Here is a 14,407-nt window from a genome sequence, read left to right as displayed (position 1 = left end):
CAAGAGAAGATGATGGATGGTATAGACAAGTTGTTTTGAGACTATATGCAGTGAGAAACAATCTCCCAAGAGAAGTTCATATAAGGTTTACTAAGAAAGCAATTAAGACAAATATTAGAGAAGGCAAGAGACAAAAGACTGGAATAAAAAATAAGGAGATTGCGGTTTTGAAACAAGTACCAAGAAGAGTGAAAGAGAATAGAATACCAATTTGTGACTCACTCACTCACTCACTCACTCGACGCCTCTTCACCCAACGTGGGTATAGGCGACTTCCATGGAAATTTATGGCGATCCATGGAAGCTGTTTCGGCTGGATATACCCAAGGGGACGCCAGTCCCAAGGGTCGACAGAGCCCGATTGGTGGGAACAGGGGGCACCACGTGAAGGCCGGGTTGTCGTTTGATAGTTGAGAGGCTATATTTGGCGCATCAACTATCCTTGCCCCCCCCCCCCAATTTGTGACTAAAATTTTACTTTAAAAAGTTGTTAATTATAGATGGCTGATATCAGAAGGTCTCATGTTTGTATGGCAAGGACGAAGATATAGAATAGATTCAACTGTGATAGCAGAACTATTCTATGCAGAACATTTGAGAGGGAAAGATGAGGAGACAGAAAAAGAAAAACCACTAATTGTACTCCAAGAGGAGTACAGAAAGAAGAAGGTGCGGTAGGCAGCATTGACCTTAGAGAACAACAAGAACCGAGATCTACTAGAGCAGTAAATCCTTCTTATAAAGTATAAATATGGAAGAGAAAAAATTGATTACAATTAATATAAATGGACTTAATTTGGCTATTAAAAGAAGGAAAACATTCCATAGAGAAATTAAAATTGGACAAAATCTGCCTACAAGAAGTACATATTAAAAAGCAACATGAACAAATACTGGTGCAGCCAAAATTAGGGAAAATATTTACTGCGTTGCCAAGATGTAAGAAAAGAGGAGTGGTTTTGTATATCAAAGATACAATCCCAGCAGAACAAATCTACACAGATGATGATGGAAGAATTTTGATGGTGGAAATTATGGGCAATAATAAGAAAATACTTTTAGTAGCAATTTATGCTCTTAATGACAACCAAGATGAATTTTATAGAAAATTACACATGAAAATATTTGCCAATCACCTCCAAGATGTGGCTTTACTCCCAAGTTCACCCTGTTTTCTTAGTAGTTCTTGTCTTCTGGCATCTCTGCGCACGCACACACTGGGAACAGGTTCCAGCTGTTCCTCTGCCTCACTGCTGTCTAGCTCCTTCTCTACCTCCAATGCTTCAGTGAACTTCCCTCAGTCCCCAGGACTGGCCCATGTTTTTCCACAACCTCCTCACTGTCCGACTGCTGCCAGTTTCACTGGTGCCCCACAACAAAAGGGGACATAAATGACAAGGCGCGAGCAAGGATGAGTGCAGCCTGGATGAGTTGGCGAGACCTCACTGATGTGTTATGTGACAGATGGATGCCAACCCATCTTGAATCTAAGACCTACAAGAGAACCATCCTCCTGTTGCACTGTAGGGCCCCTGAATGCTGGGCAGCAACAGGAGGGAGCAAAAGCTCTCTCCATACCATGGAAATGTGAAGGCTCCATTGAATATAGGGCACTTCCCTTCCTGACCACATCACACATGACACCATTTGACCACATTTTGGTGTGGCACCAATTACAGAGAAGATGAGAGAAGTCCGACTCTGCTGATAAGGACACATCCCGAGAGCAGCATCTTCCACCATGGCCAAGGCTGCCTACCAACTAGAAGTCAATGACTGGTGACCTTGTGGGCATCCAAAACAGGGATGGCAAGAGGTCATCAACAAAGATATGGAAGTTGCAGGCCTTCTCCTAGGCGATGCAGGTGACGGAGCAAAGTGGCCCTCAATGATCCCAAAACCGGACCCTGCACCTCTGGGAATATGCTAGGAAGAAGAAGATGGGGCCCTTGGTTCTCCCTGGACTTGGTTCTTTAGTTTCACACTTTTCATGACCCAAGTACATCATCAGTGTTGTACAGCTTCCTACAGCTTGACTCGCTGAGTGACCATTCAAAGTTACAACGGACCCCCTCAAAAGTATTTACCACATATTTCGGTTTACGACCATTTGCAACGTTCCGTGGTCACCTGATTCTATTTTTTTTAAATAAATGTTTTTTAATTTTAATTGAAACAAGTACAGCATCTTTCTTTACATCTGTAGAAAATGTATCAATCGATTACAGATCCTCCACGGTCAACAAACATAACTCATATTAACTTAAGCATTATTATATATCCATTTTCATTTGACTGTAATTATTATTTAAAAGTATTAATACAAGTAATAATCTTGAACAATACCTGCCCACACCAGTGGGAAAAGAAAAAATCAAAAAGAAAAGGCAAAAAAAAAAATAGGACAAAAAAAAAACAAAACAAACATGACAGGCAGGGAAAAAGAACAAAACACAGGTATCTATTTAAAAAAAAAGAAGTATATCAGCTGGTTACAACATGCTTTGGTGCTTCTCTTCCATTAATTCATATTAATTCAAATATCTTAACTCAAATGTTTACCATATTATCATTATACCTCCAGTTTTAATTGCCTATATTTATTTAAACATCCTTCATCCTTAGCTATACCAAAAAATTAATCCATAACACATGCTGACATTTCATTTACTACTTATAAAGTCCTCTATTTACATCAAATCCTCATATCCTATTTTAGCTGAACATCCATAATATATAGTTATATCATATATCATAACATTTTCCCAGTGTTGATTAACATTTGATTGTATGTATTTTATTTAGTTTTTATAATAGTGGTAGTTATTGTAATTAATACTCTTTATGTATAATCCAAAAATGTTTTCTCATATCCAATTGTTATTTTCATATCGACTCCACATTACATACATTACTATCAATATCAATTATTATTCAGCTATATCTGTTACAAAGAGAGCAATTAGATTAGCTAGATTTCTTCAATCTATCAGCCAATTCCACATTATATACATTACCATCAATATCAATTATTATTCAGCTATATCTATTACAAATTAAAATAATCAGATTTAGCTAATTTTAAATTATATTCTTGCATCTGTCAGCCTGTGTCCCTCCAACAGCAAAATATTCTTAATCCAGTTGCCATTCGTTGAATAAATTTACCAAATGTTTTTATAAGCAAGTCCAGACAAAAATATCTTCGCACCTTTTGGCTCTGAATGTCAGTGATGAAATAATAATGTTGTCCCGGGCTTGTAAAATTTTTCAGATTGACTTTAATTCTCCAGGGTGGAGTTTCCATTTCTCCTGCACTCTGTCTCTTTAAATGAATCTTCCTTATGGCTCCCCCCCCTCCTTTCTTCCTCTGAGATAGACCAGACGCCATTTCTCACATTTTCCATTTGTATTTCAGGAACATTCAAACATTCAACAATCTCAGTTTTTCCTTCATATTTTAAAATCATATGATCCAATTTTCTTTCCAATTTCTGAAAAGAGTCAAAAAGCTCTTGACATGCGGAAGAAAGAATCTGAAATGAGGCTTCAGACGCCATGATGTGTCGCAGTTAGAAATTCCAAATATAAACACGCTGAAAACTGTGCAATCTTATCTGATCGTAAACACAGCCAGGTAGTAAAGATGTCAGATCGTGACAGGATAATTAGTAGAAAGTTGACTTTACGATCCACTTAAAAAGAGTCAGTGAGGGGGGTTGCCGAAGCATTCCTTGAAGCATTTAAGAAATAAAGTAGCCACCAGCCATAAATCCATTAAAAAAAGACCAATTTGCCGCTAGATTCTTCTATTTTATGGTTTCAATTAGTTTAGGCTTTTAGCGCGGACAGTTTCTCTTGAATAATAAAATCAGCTTACCAGATGACATCACTTCTGCCATTCTTAGGGGCAACCTGCAGTTTCAGTTAGCACGCAGCTAATCCAGAAAGGAATTGGCACGAGGAGTAAATACCCCCCCCCCGCAGAGACTTTGCGGGTGTCTCTGAGGTCCTGGGTCTCTCCTCACCTTCACTGTCATCTCCGGGACAGCTAGAGTTCAAAGAACCCGTCCAAAAATCCTTCGGAATAGAGGAATTTCAGGAATAGCCTGAAACTCCGTCTTCTCACTGCTAAGCCCCGCCTTCTTCCACCTGATTCTATATTTTTGATGCACATACCCAAAACCAGCATTTATTTTCATTTCCCTGCAAAACTGGCCCGTTGTAAACCATTGCTTCACTTACCGACTGTGTTCACTTACCGACCGCCGCAAAAAGCCAAGCTTCTCTAGGGCCTTCACAACTTGCAACCATAGCCTCCATGAGGGTCATAAGTTGAGAATGACCCTGTGTTTTGTCTTTCCACATAGGAACTCCAAGCTTACCTGCAAACATCGCCCGATAATAGTCTCGTGTTTTAGTCCCGGTGTGCATTTTATCTTTGCTTCGGGAATCAGCATTGCAAAGGTCAACTCTGCAAGGGTCACACACAGCTCCGCCGCATCTCTGCCCATAAAACATTAACTTTTACAACCAGGCAAACTGAGATACGAAGGAGTTAAGGCTTCTCCCCGGGTGGAATCGTGCATCATTTTAACCTGGCTGTTAATCTGTCAGTGTTTTTTCTACCTTGGCCTAGCTAGCTGGCTGGGGAATTCTAGGAGTTGAAGTCCACCCCTCCTAAAGGGGCTGAAGTTGAAAAAAAAACACTGAACTAGATTTTTGGCATCAGATCTAGAAATGGTCCATGGAACATTCTTCATTTATTTGATTAGTTATCCCACCTTTGCAAGCAGTCCTCGACTTACGACAGTTCATTTAGCGACCGTTCAAAGTTACAATGGCACTGAATAGTTTAGGAACGCATCCCACAGTTACGACCTTTGCGGCATCCCCGTGGTCACGTGATCAAAATTCGGATGCTGGGCAACGGACTCCTCTTTACGACAGTCGCTGGGTCATGGGGATCCCCTTTTGCGACGAGCAAAGTACAATGGGGAAGCCAGATTCACTTAACAACTTGAGGGATTCACGTAACAACTGTGGCCAGAACTCACTTAACGAATGACTCACTTAAGGATGGAAATCTTGGGCTCAGTGGTGATCCTAAGTCAAGGAGCATCTATATTACATATTCAAGGTGGCAAAGATGCCTAACTCTTCTTTCCCCTGTTTTCTCTTCAACAACAACCATGTGAGGTGGGTTGGACTGAGGGAGATAGACTGGCCAGTCACCCAGCTTCTTTCATGCCTAAGGCGGGACTAGAACTCTCTGTCTCCTGGTGATTGGCCCAAAATCATCCAGCCGGCTTCCATGCCTAAGGCGGGACTAGAACTCTCCGTCTCCTGATGATTGGCCCCAAATCACCCAGCTGATTTTCATGCCAAAGGCAGGACTAGAACTCTCCATCTCCTGGTAATTGGCCCCCTATCATCCAGCTGATTTTCATGCCAAAGGCGGGACTAGAACTCACCAGCTCCTGGTGATTGGCCCAAAGTCACCTAGCAGACTTTCTTACATAAGGCAGAACCCACAAAGTACTGGAGATCAGCTCAAAAGTCGCGAAACCCACTTTAATTCCTAAGGCGAGACTAGAACTCATTGTCTCTCAGAGTTTAGCCAAAGTTGCCAGGTTAGCTTTCATACTTAAGGCGGAACTAGAATTTGTGGTATCCTGGTGATTGACCTAAAATTACCCAATGAACTTTCTTACATAGGTGGGACTAGAACTTCCAATCCCACGATGATCGGTCCAAATCCCACTTTAATTCCTAAGGCTGGATTAGAACTCAGGGTCTTCTGGTGATTCACAAAAGTCACCCAGACTTACCTCCTGTACTTGCGCAACTGTCCCTGACACCTATTAGCTCTTCGGTGCCAGGCATCCAGGAACAACTCACTACTGGCATCCGGCTCACTCTCCCTTGTCTACTCCCCACTGGTCCAAGGCTCAGGCGCCTCCTGTGGCCAACCAGCCTCTCTGCGCCGTACTCAGAGTCGGAACCCTGTCCAGGCTCTTCCACATCCTCCAGAGCCAACTCATAGGGCCCCTCGCTGTCGGAGTCTGGTGGCAGCTTCAACGGCTCCTGCTGGGCCACACAAGACATACGTTTTGCTATAAGTAATAATTGGATATGAATATTGAATGGTACCTATGAAAGAAAGATTAAGGTCAATAAAAAAGAACTAAGTTAAATTTAGTTAAGTTTTGTTTATTAGGGGGCAAATGTTATGATAAAGGACACAGTCAAATAAAAATGATAACAACGTATATACATATATACATGGGTACAACATAAGGAAAGTGGTTGTAAATTGTAAACAATGATTTGGAAAGGAGGATTAGAAATTTTTGTTATTAAATATTATGGATGTTTAGCCAGAATAAGCCATAAGGATTCAGTGTTATTGGAAGATATTAGAAATAGCAAATGAAATGAAAGGCCAGTATGTGGTTATGTTTTAAATCTTGATATATTTTATGATGAAGGACGTTTAAACAACTATAGTCAAATGAAAATGGAGGTATGATGATGTAACATGTGTAAATATATCTGAGTTAAAATACTTAATATGAATTATGGTTGATGACTGTGGAAGAGATGCACGAAAGTCTTTTGTAACCAACTGATACACTTTCTACTGTAGGGTTATTACAATGTTCATCTGGATGGTTTTTGGAACTGCGGTTACACGTAATTGCAAGCGTCAGCAATTCTTTGCTTGCAGTGTTCCCAAGCATGTACAAGGACACAGGATGAAACAATGTATAACCTGTAACATTTGCTGCTTTGAATGTATAATATTTGAGTCTTTCATTGTGTGTGAAAACATGCATATTCTCATGAACACCAATGATGTAATTACTAACCAATTACTGTACCATGGAGAATTGTTAACCAATAATGGAATAACACGTAAAGTAGGTAAGAACTGAGAAACTAAGAAACTATAAAAATCCTGTCTGATGCTCAATGAAGTTGCTGTTGATTCTCAATAAACTGCTGTTGATTCTGCTATCCGTGGATTGGTTTCCTTTCACTCATCTTCAGCCTCCAGGGACAAATGCTACATTCTAGAGGACGTAAAGAAGGAGGATTCTTTGTGTTGTGTCTGTTTTGAAAATAAAAAATAAAAAAATTATATATATATATAAAATTAACGTTGATTGGATGAAGGCAAATATATGAGTCCCAGGATAATGTCTATGAAGCTTCTCCGTCATTCAGGTCCTGGTTGTCCCAAAGGTGCTTTTTTTTTTTAATTAAGAAAAAATTTTAGTTTTTAATTTAAAACAAGTACAAAATCTTTCTTTACATGCTATAGAAAGTGTGTCAGTCGGTCACAAATAAACTAATAATCCTCCACAGTCAACAAACATAATTCATGTCAACTCGAACATTTTAACTCAAATATTCATACATATCACCATCATCATATATCCATTTTCATTTGACTGTAATTATTATTTAAAAATATTAATAAAGATAATAATCTTAAACAATACATGCCCACACCAGTGGGAAAAGAAAAAATCAAAAAAGAGGGGGGGGGGAGACAAAAAGAACAAAGAAAAGGTAGGGAAGAAAAAACAAAAACAAAAACAAAAAACAAAAACAAAACAAAAAAAGAACACAGGTATATATTATATATAAAAAAGTATTTCAGCTGGTTACAACATGTTTTGGTGCATCTCTTCCATTAATTCATATTAATTCAAATATCTTAACTCAAATGTTTACCATATTAACATCATCATACTTCCACTTTTAGTTGACTACAGTTATTTAAACATCCTTCAACCTTAACTATGCCAAAGAATTAATCCATAAGACCTGCTGACATTTCATTTACTTGCTTGTAGAATCCTCGATTAACATCAAATCCTCGTATCTTATTTTAGCTGAACATCCATAATATTTAGTACCAAAAAGTCCATCTTCCATGCAGTATAGTTTATTATCATTCTCCCTTCTTTATGTAGTTATATCATATATCATAACATTTTCCCCATATTAATTAACATCTAACTGTATATATTTTATTTTATTTTTTAATAGTGATAATTATTGTGATTAATAACCTTTGTATATAGTCCAAAAATATTTCCAACCTTCCTTTCTCATATCCAATTATTATTTATCATATCAACTCCACATTATATACATTACTATCAATATCAATTATTATTCAGCTATATCTATTACAAATAAGAGTAATTAGATTTAGCTAATTTTCAATTGTATTCTTCAATCTATCAGCCTATGTCTCTCCAATAGCAAAACTTCCTTAGCCCTATCACCATTCTTAAAACAAATTCCCCAAACGTTTTTATAAGCAAGTCCAAACAGAAGTATCTTCGCACCTTTTTGCTTAGGGTGCCTTTGGTGTAATAACGTTGTCCTTGGCTTGTTCCACTCAATTTGTTTTTGATTTTCAAGGGTGGTATCAAAAATTCTGCAAATAATGTTTCATAAAGTATTGATTCTTTTATGCTTCTCATTCCTCCTGCAATCTGTCTTTTAAGATAAATTTTTTGTATAGCCGCCCCTCTTTCACGCGTTGTATCTCTTTCCCTTTCTGCCTCCGAAATAGACCAGACGCCCGACGTGTCAGCAAGTTGAGAGACTTCCTTTCTGACATTCTTCATTTGAATTTCAGGAGCACTCAAACATTCAACGCTCTCACTCTTTCTTTCATATTTTGATGTTAAAGACAAGAGATAGTCCAGTTTTTTTTCAGATTTTTCTGAAAATTTTTCATACGTATCAAACAACTTTTGAAAAGCGGAAAAAATCACTTGAAATGAATCACTTGAAGCAAGTACAGACGCCATGATGTGATGCAGAAAATATTCGCAAGTAAGGACACGCTGAGAGCTATGCAGTCTTATCTGATCTTAGACCAACACAGCCAAGCAGTAAAAGTGTCAAGTTATAAGAAGCCAAATTAAAGTAAATTGGTTTACAGCCCACTTAAAGAGAGAGCCTGCGGGAGTGTTGAAGTAAAGTAAACTTTCCTTTATCCACGTAAACAGCATTCAAAACATTAAAGAAATAGGGTAACCACCAGCCATAAATCCATTAAAAAAAACCAATTCGCCGCTAGATTCTTCTGTTCTTTGGTTTCAATTAGCTTAGATTTTAATGCGGACCATCTCTCTTTGAGTAATAAAATCAGCTTACCAGTTGGAATCACTTCTACCATTCTTAGGGGCTACCTGCAGTTTCGGTTAGCATACAGCTAATCCAGAAAGGGTTGGCAAAAGGGGTTAAGTTCTGAGCCCCCCCCCCCCCCGCCCCCGAGACCTGCAAACGTCTCTGAGGTCACTGGATCTCCCCAAGCCTTCACTGTCCCTCCAGGACAGCTAGGATCGAAAACGACCCGTCCAATTCTTCCGGAATAGGGGAATTTCAGGAATGGCCTGAAACTCCGTCTTCTCACTGCTAAGCCCCGCCTTCTTCCCAAAGGTGCTTTTTCAAGAGGCAACAGGACTCTCTTGGTTTTTCTTTGAAAATGTTTCGCTTCACCTCCAAGAGAACTGAAGAAACTTCTTGAATGAGAAGCAAAATGTCTTCAAAGAAAAAACCAGAAAGTCCAGTCTTCTGAGGACGCCTGCTGGAGCCCATCTTCAGGGAACTTCTCTCTACCAGAATATATGCTTCAGATTATTCTATGCTTCATACTTATGTGGTGCCTTCCCATTGGTTGAGTGGTGTGTTTGGGTAATGTTGATTGGCTTTCTATTTACCCACAACCTTAACACAGAATATGGTTTTTAAGATGTTAGTTTAATGAAAAGACGGACCAGTGGTGACATGAAAGCAGTCTTCCAATATCTCAGGGGCTGTCCCAAAGAAAAGGGAGTCAAGCTATTCTCCAAAGTGTCTGAAGGCAGGAAAAAGAAACAAAGAACAGCATAGCATAGCATACCATGGAATAGGAATAGGAATAGAATGGAATAGACATATGTAGGGTTTTTACAGTGAATCATCTGGATGGTCCTTAGAACTGAGGTTACACGTGTAAGTACAAAGTGCGGCAATCTGCGGAAATATTTGCTTGTCAGCTATTCTTTGCTTGCAGCGTGTTCCCAGGCATGAAGGACACGGGATGATGAAACAAAGTATAACTTGCAACATTTTATTCATTTGAATGATAACACTTGATTCATTCAGCTGCAACAACATGCACATTCTCACGAACACCAATGATGTAAGGCCTAACCAATTGTTGTGCCTTGGAGACTTGTTAGCCAATAATGATATAACACGCAAAGTAGGTAGAACTAAAGAAGCTGCAAACACTATAAGAATGATATTTCATGATTAATAATTTTGCTGTTGATTCTGCTATCTATGGAATGCTTTGTTCAATAAACTTTTGTTGGTTTAGCTATCCGTGGGTGGATTACATTCTTTCATCTTCAGCCTCGGGATCCTAATCACTACAGACATAGACATAGAAATTAGAATAGAATAGAATAGAAATAGAATAGCATAGAATAGAATTCAAATAGAATAGAAGAGAATAGAAAAAGAAATAACATAACATAGCATAGAAATAGAAATGGAATAGAATAGAAAGAATAGAATAAGAATAAGAATAAGAATAAGAATAAGAATAAGAATAAGAATAAGAATAAGAATAAGAATAAGAATAAGAATAAGAATAAGAATAAGAATAAGAATAAGAATAAGAATAAGAATAAGAATAAGAATAAGAATAAGAATAAGAATAAGAATAAGAATGGAGATGGAGATGGAGATGGAGATGGAGATGGAGATGGAGATGGAGATGGAGATGGAGATGGAGATGGAAATGGAAATGGAAGAGAAGAGAAGAGGACCTTGGGGGTCTTCTAGTCCAGCCCCCTGGTCAAGCAGGAGGACCTATACCAGTGATGGCTAACCTTTTCCGGACTGAGTGCCCAATGTGCGTGTGAATTGGCATGAATGCGCACATGTGCACCCAAACCCTCTAAATGCAATGTCCATGCGATCCCACAGCAAGAGGCACGCTTCCTGTGCTTGCATACGTGCCCCCCCCAATGCACCCCATCTCCTGCACATGTGCGGCAGGGACCTGAACACCAGTTGGCCAACGGGCGGCGAGCGGTGCCGGAGCTGAACTGAGGAGACAGCTTGGGCTCTGCATGACACCTCTGGCACGTGGGCCATAGGTTTACCATCACGGAGCTGTACCATTTCAGAGAAGTGACTGTCTAGTCTCTTCTTAAATGGATGGAAACTAATGAAGGAGAGAAGCAAGCTGCAATTAAGGAGAAATACCCAGAGAGTCAGAACAATCAAGCAGTGGGACAACCAGTCTTCATAACTTGTGGTTGCTCCAACTCTGGAAGTTTTAAAGAAGAGGTTGGACAACCATTTGTCTGAAGTGATATAAGGTCACCTGCCTGAGCTAGGGGTTGGACTAGAAGACCTACAAAGTCCCTTTCAAGTCAGTTGTTTTGAAATAATTGGAGAATTCCGTTCAGTTCAAAGTTTATTCTGATTAAGACAATAGCTGTGACTCATGATAACAGCAGATAACTGTGTTCAGCGAGAGCATTGAAGATATCCATTTTTAATAAGGTATTTCTTTAACAGACATTGGGACTCTGAATGTAACATCATCTCATATTGTTGTTTGACTTATTATCTTTTATTTCGTGCATAAAGTCTTTTTCAGTAATGAAACTGTTTTTGTCCAATCCAGGAAACGTCCAGCAAGTGAAGGGCAGCTCAAATCTCTGGAGAAACCGCAGATGCCTTGATATGCCCTGTAACCCCATAAGAAAGAAGGAATTGTTAGGTGCAAAACTGATTCCAGGGAGATCTGAAGCCACGAAGGTCGTTCAAAGCGGAAGAGGTCAAGAAACTCCGAAATGGAAAAGCTGCTGGTGTCTAAAGCCACTGAAGCAAACTCCGCTCTGGAACCAGAAGCTGCATTGAATGACAAAAAACTTCACAACAATTTTATTTCTTTCTTCATCTAAGTTAACTAGTTGTCCATCTCACAAAGAAGAGATTCTGGAAGGTCTGCAAGGAAACTAAAATACAGGGAATCTTTGACCTGCGACCCCAGTCGGGTCCAAAACTTTTGTTGCTAAGCGAGACGATTGTTAAGTGAGTGTTGCCCCATTTTACAACCTTTCTTGCCACCTTTGTTAAGTGAATCCCTAGAGTGGAATTAAGGAGAAACTTCCGGACAGTGAGGAAAATTAACCCCTGGAATAGCTGCCTTCAGGAATCGTGGGAGCTCCATCACTGGAGGCTTTCAAGAAGAAACTAGAGAGCCCCTTATCAGGAAATAGTGTAGCTTCTCCTGCTTGATCAGGGGCTGGACTAGAGGACCTCCAAGGTCCCTTCCAGCTTTATTCTGTTCTGTTCTGTAAGTTAGTCACGTGGTTGTGAAATGAATCCAGCTTCCCCATCGACTTTGCTGGTGAGAAGGTCACAAAATGGGATCACGTCCCTCCTGGGACAGCGCGACCGTCATAAATGTGAGTCAGTTACCAAGCATCTGAATTTTGATCATATGACTGTGGAGATGCCGTAACGGTCATAAGTGTGAAAAACAGTCATAAGTCACTTTGTTCAGTGCCGTTGTAGACTTGAACTGTCATGAAACAAACTGTTATAAGCCAGACGACAAAATATCATATAAGATAATGTAACATCACATCACATAATGTCATATATCATATATCATGAATCCTGTATCCTGCATCATATATCATGTACCATGTAAGAATAAAGTGGATCAGCCATAATCTTGGTTGGGGTTTTTGGAGATCCAGCAGGTGGAGAGCCTCCCTCCCTCCCTCCCATTGGGTCATTCCATAGGAGACTCCTGGCTTTGCTCCACATGATATGACCAATGTGATCAAGGGGACCCTCCATATCCCACCCCTGTCACCTGGGGGAGTGGGAGGCCCCTGGAGTCATGGCCTCAGCTGTCCCCATGAGACATAAAGGATGCAGTGATGTCATGGCCCCTGAGGGCAGACTGGGAAAGGCCCAAGGGAGGAGAGGAGAGCTTTGGAGCCTTGAGTTAAGCAGCTCTGCTTTCTCTCTGCTGCCTGTCGCTCACTCTCCGTCTTCTCTCTCTAGAGGAGTTTTAGTTTGGTTGCGGTGCCAAAACAGACAGTTGTAGAGGTAAAAAGGACAAGAATTCCTCTGTAGAATCAGAAGCTCCTTGGGCAGTCGGAGCTTTCTGAGTTGACCAGGGAAGAACATGTAGATAGGTAGATAGGAGATAGATAGATAGATAGATAGATAGATAGATAGATAGATAGATAGATAGATAGATAGATAGATAGATAGATAGATAGAGACAGACAGACAGACAGACAGACAGATAGACAGACAGAACCACCAATGAACACTTTGGAGTTACAAACTTTCTCTTTTGTTGATAGGATCTGTTTCCAGGTCTAGCAATCATTCTTTACGGCAGGATGTCTCACAGGCTGAACAAGTTGCCCTGCCTGAAGAAGGACAGCCAGAAGGCCCGTCCTCAGATCACTAATAATGACCCGCAGCGGTCGGACCAGAGAGCCCAATTCTCGGGCTCCCACCCATCCACTTCTTCAGCTGCTCAGCGAGCCACACAGGTCCTGCCTGTGATGAAATCTTCTCCAGCTCCAAAGGAGCCCAGGAAGAAAGTGCAGCTTCCATCACTGGGGCTGCCTGATTTGGCCAAGAAAGGAACTGTGAAGACCCCTCCGAAGGGTGCTCAGATGGAGGTCAAGCATGGCCAGAAGGAGCCTCCTTCCCTCCCAAGAGGGCCTGAGTGGGAAAAGGGTCGGAGCAGCAGCCTTGACCAGGGGAGAAAACGCTCCCAAGATGCCATCCTATCTTTATATCCAGGTATCTATGCTACAGGGCTGGGCTACTTCTGGAACCAACCTTCTCCTATCACATCAGCCCATCCCACCCTATCAACCAATCAATCAATCAATCAATCAATCCATCCATCCATCCATCCATCTATCAGAACAGAGCCAGAAGGGACCTTGAAGGTCTTCAAGTCCAACCTCCTGCTCAAGCGGGAGTCCCTACACCATAACAGACAAGTGACTGTCCAGTCTCTTCTCAAAAGCCTCCAGTGATGAAGCACCCACAACTTCTGGTGGCAGGCTGTTCTACTGGTTGGCTGTCCTCACTGTTAGGAAGTTTCTCCTTAATTCCAAGTTTCTTCTCTCCCTTGATTAGTTTCCATCCATTGCTCCTTTTTCTGCCTTCAGGTGCTTTGGAAAATATGTGGACCCCGTCCTCTTTGTTCCAGCCGCTCAAATACTGGAAGACTCCTCTCATGTCTCTCTCTCTCTCTCTCTCTCTCTCTCTCTCTCTCACACACACACACACACACACACACACACACACACACACACACACACAC

The sequence above is a fragment of the Thamnophis sirtalis genome, unplaced genomic scaffold (assembly GCF_051295495.1).
Source record: "Thamnophis sirtalis isolate CommonGarterSnake01/CBP01778 unplaced genomic scaffold, rThaSir2_p1.2 scaffold_5, whole genome shotgun sequence".
Lineage (NCBI taxonomy): Eukaryota > Metazoa > Chordata > Lepidosauria > Squamata > Natricidae > Thamnophis > Thamnophis sirtalis.
Note: the sequence above shows the minus strand (reverse complement) of the source record.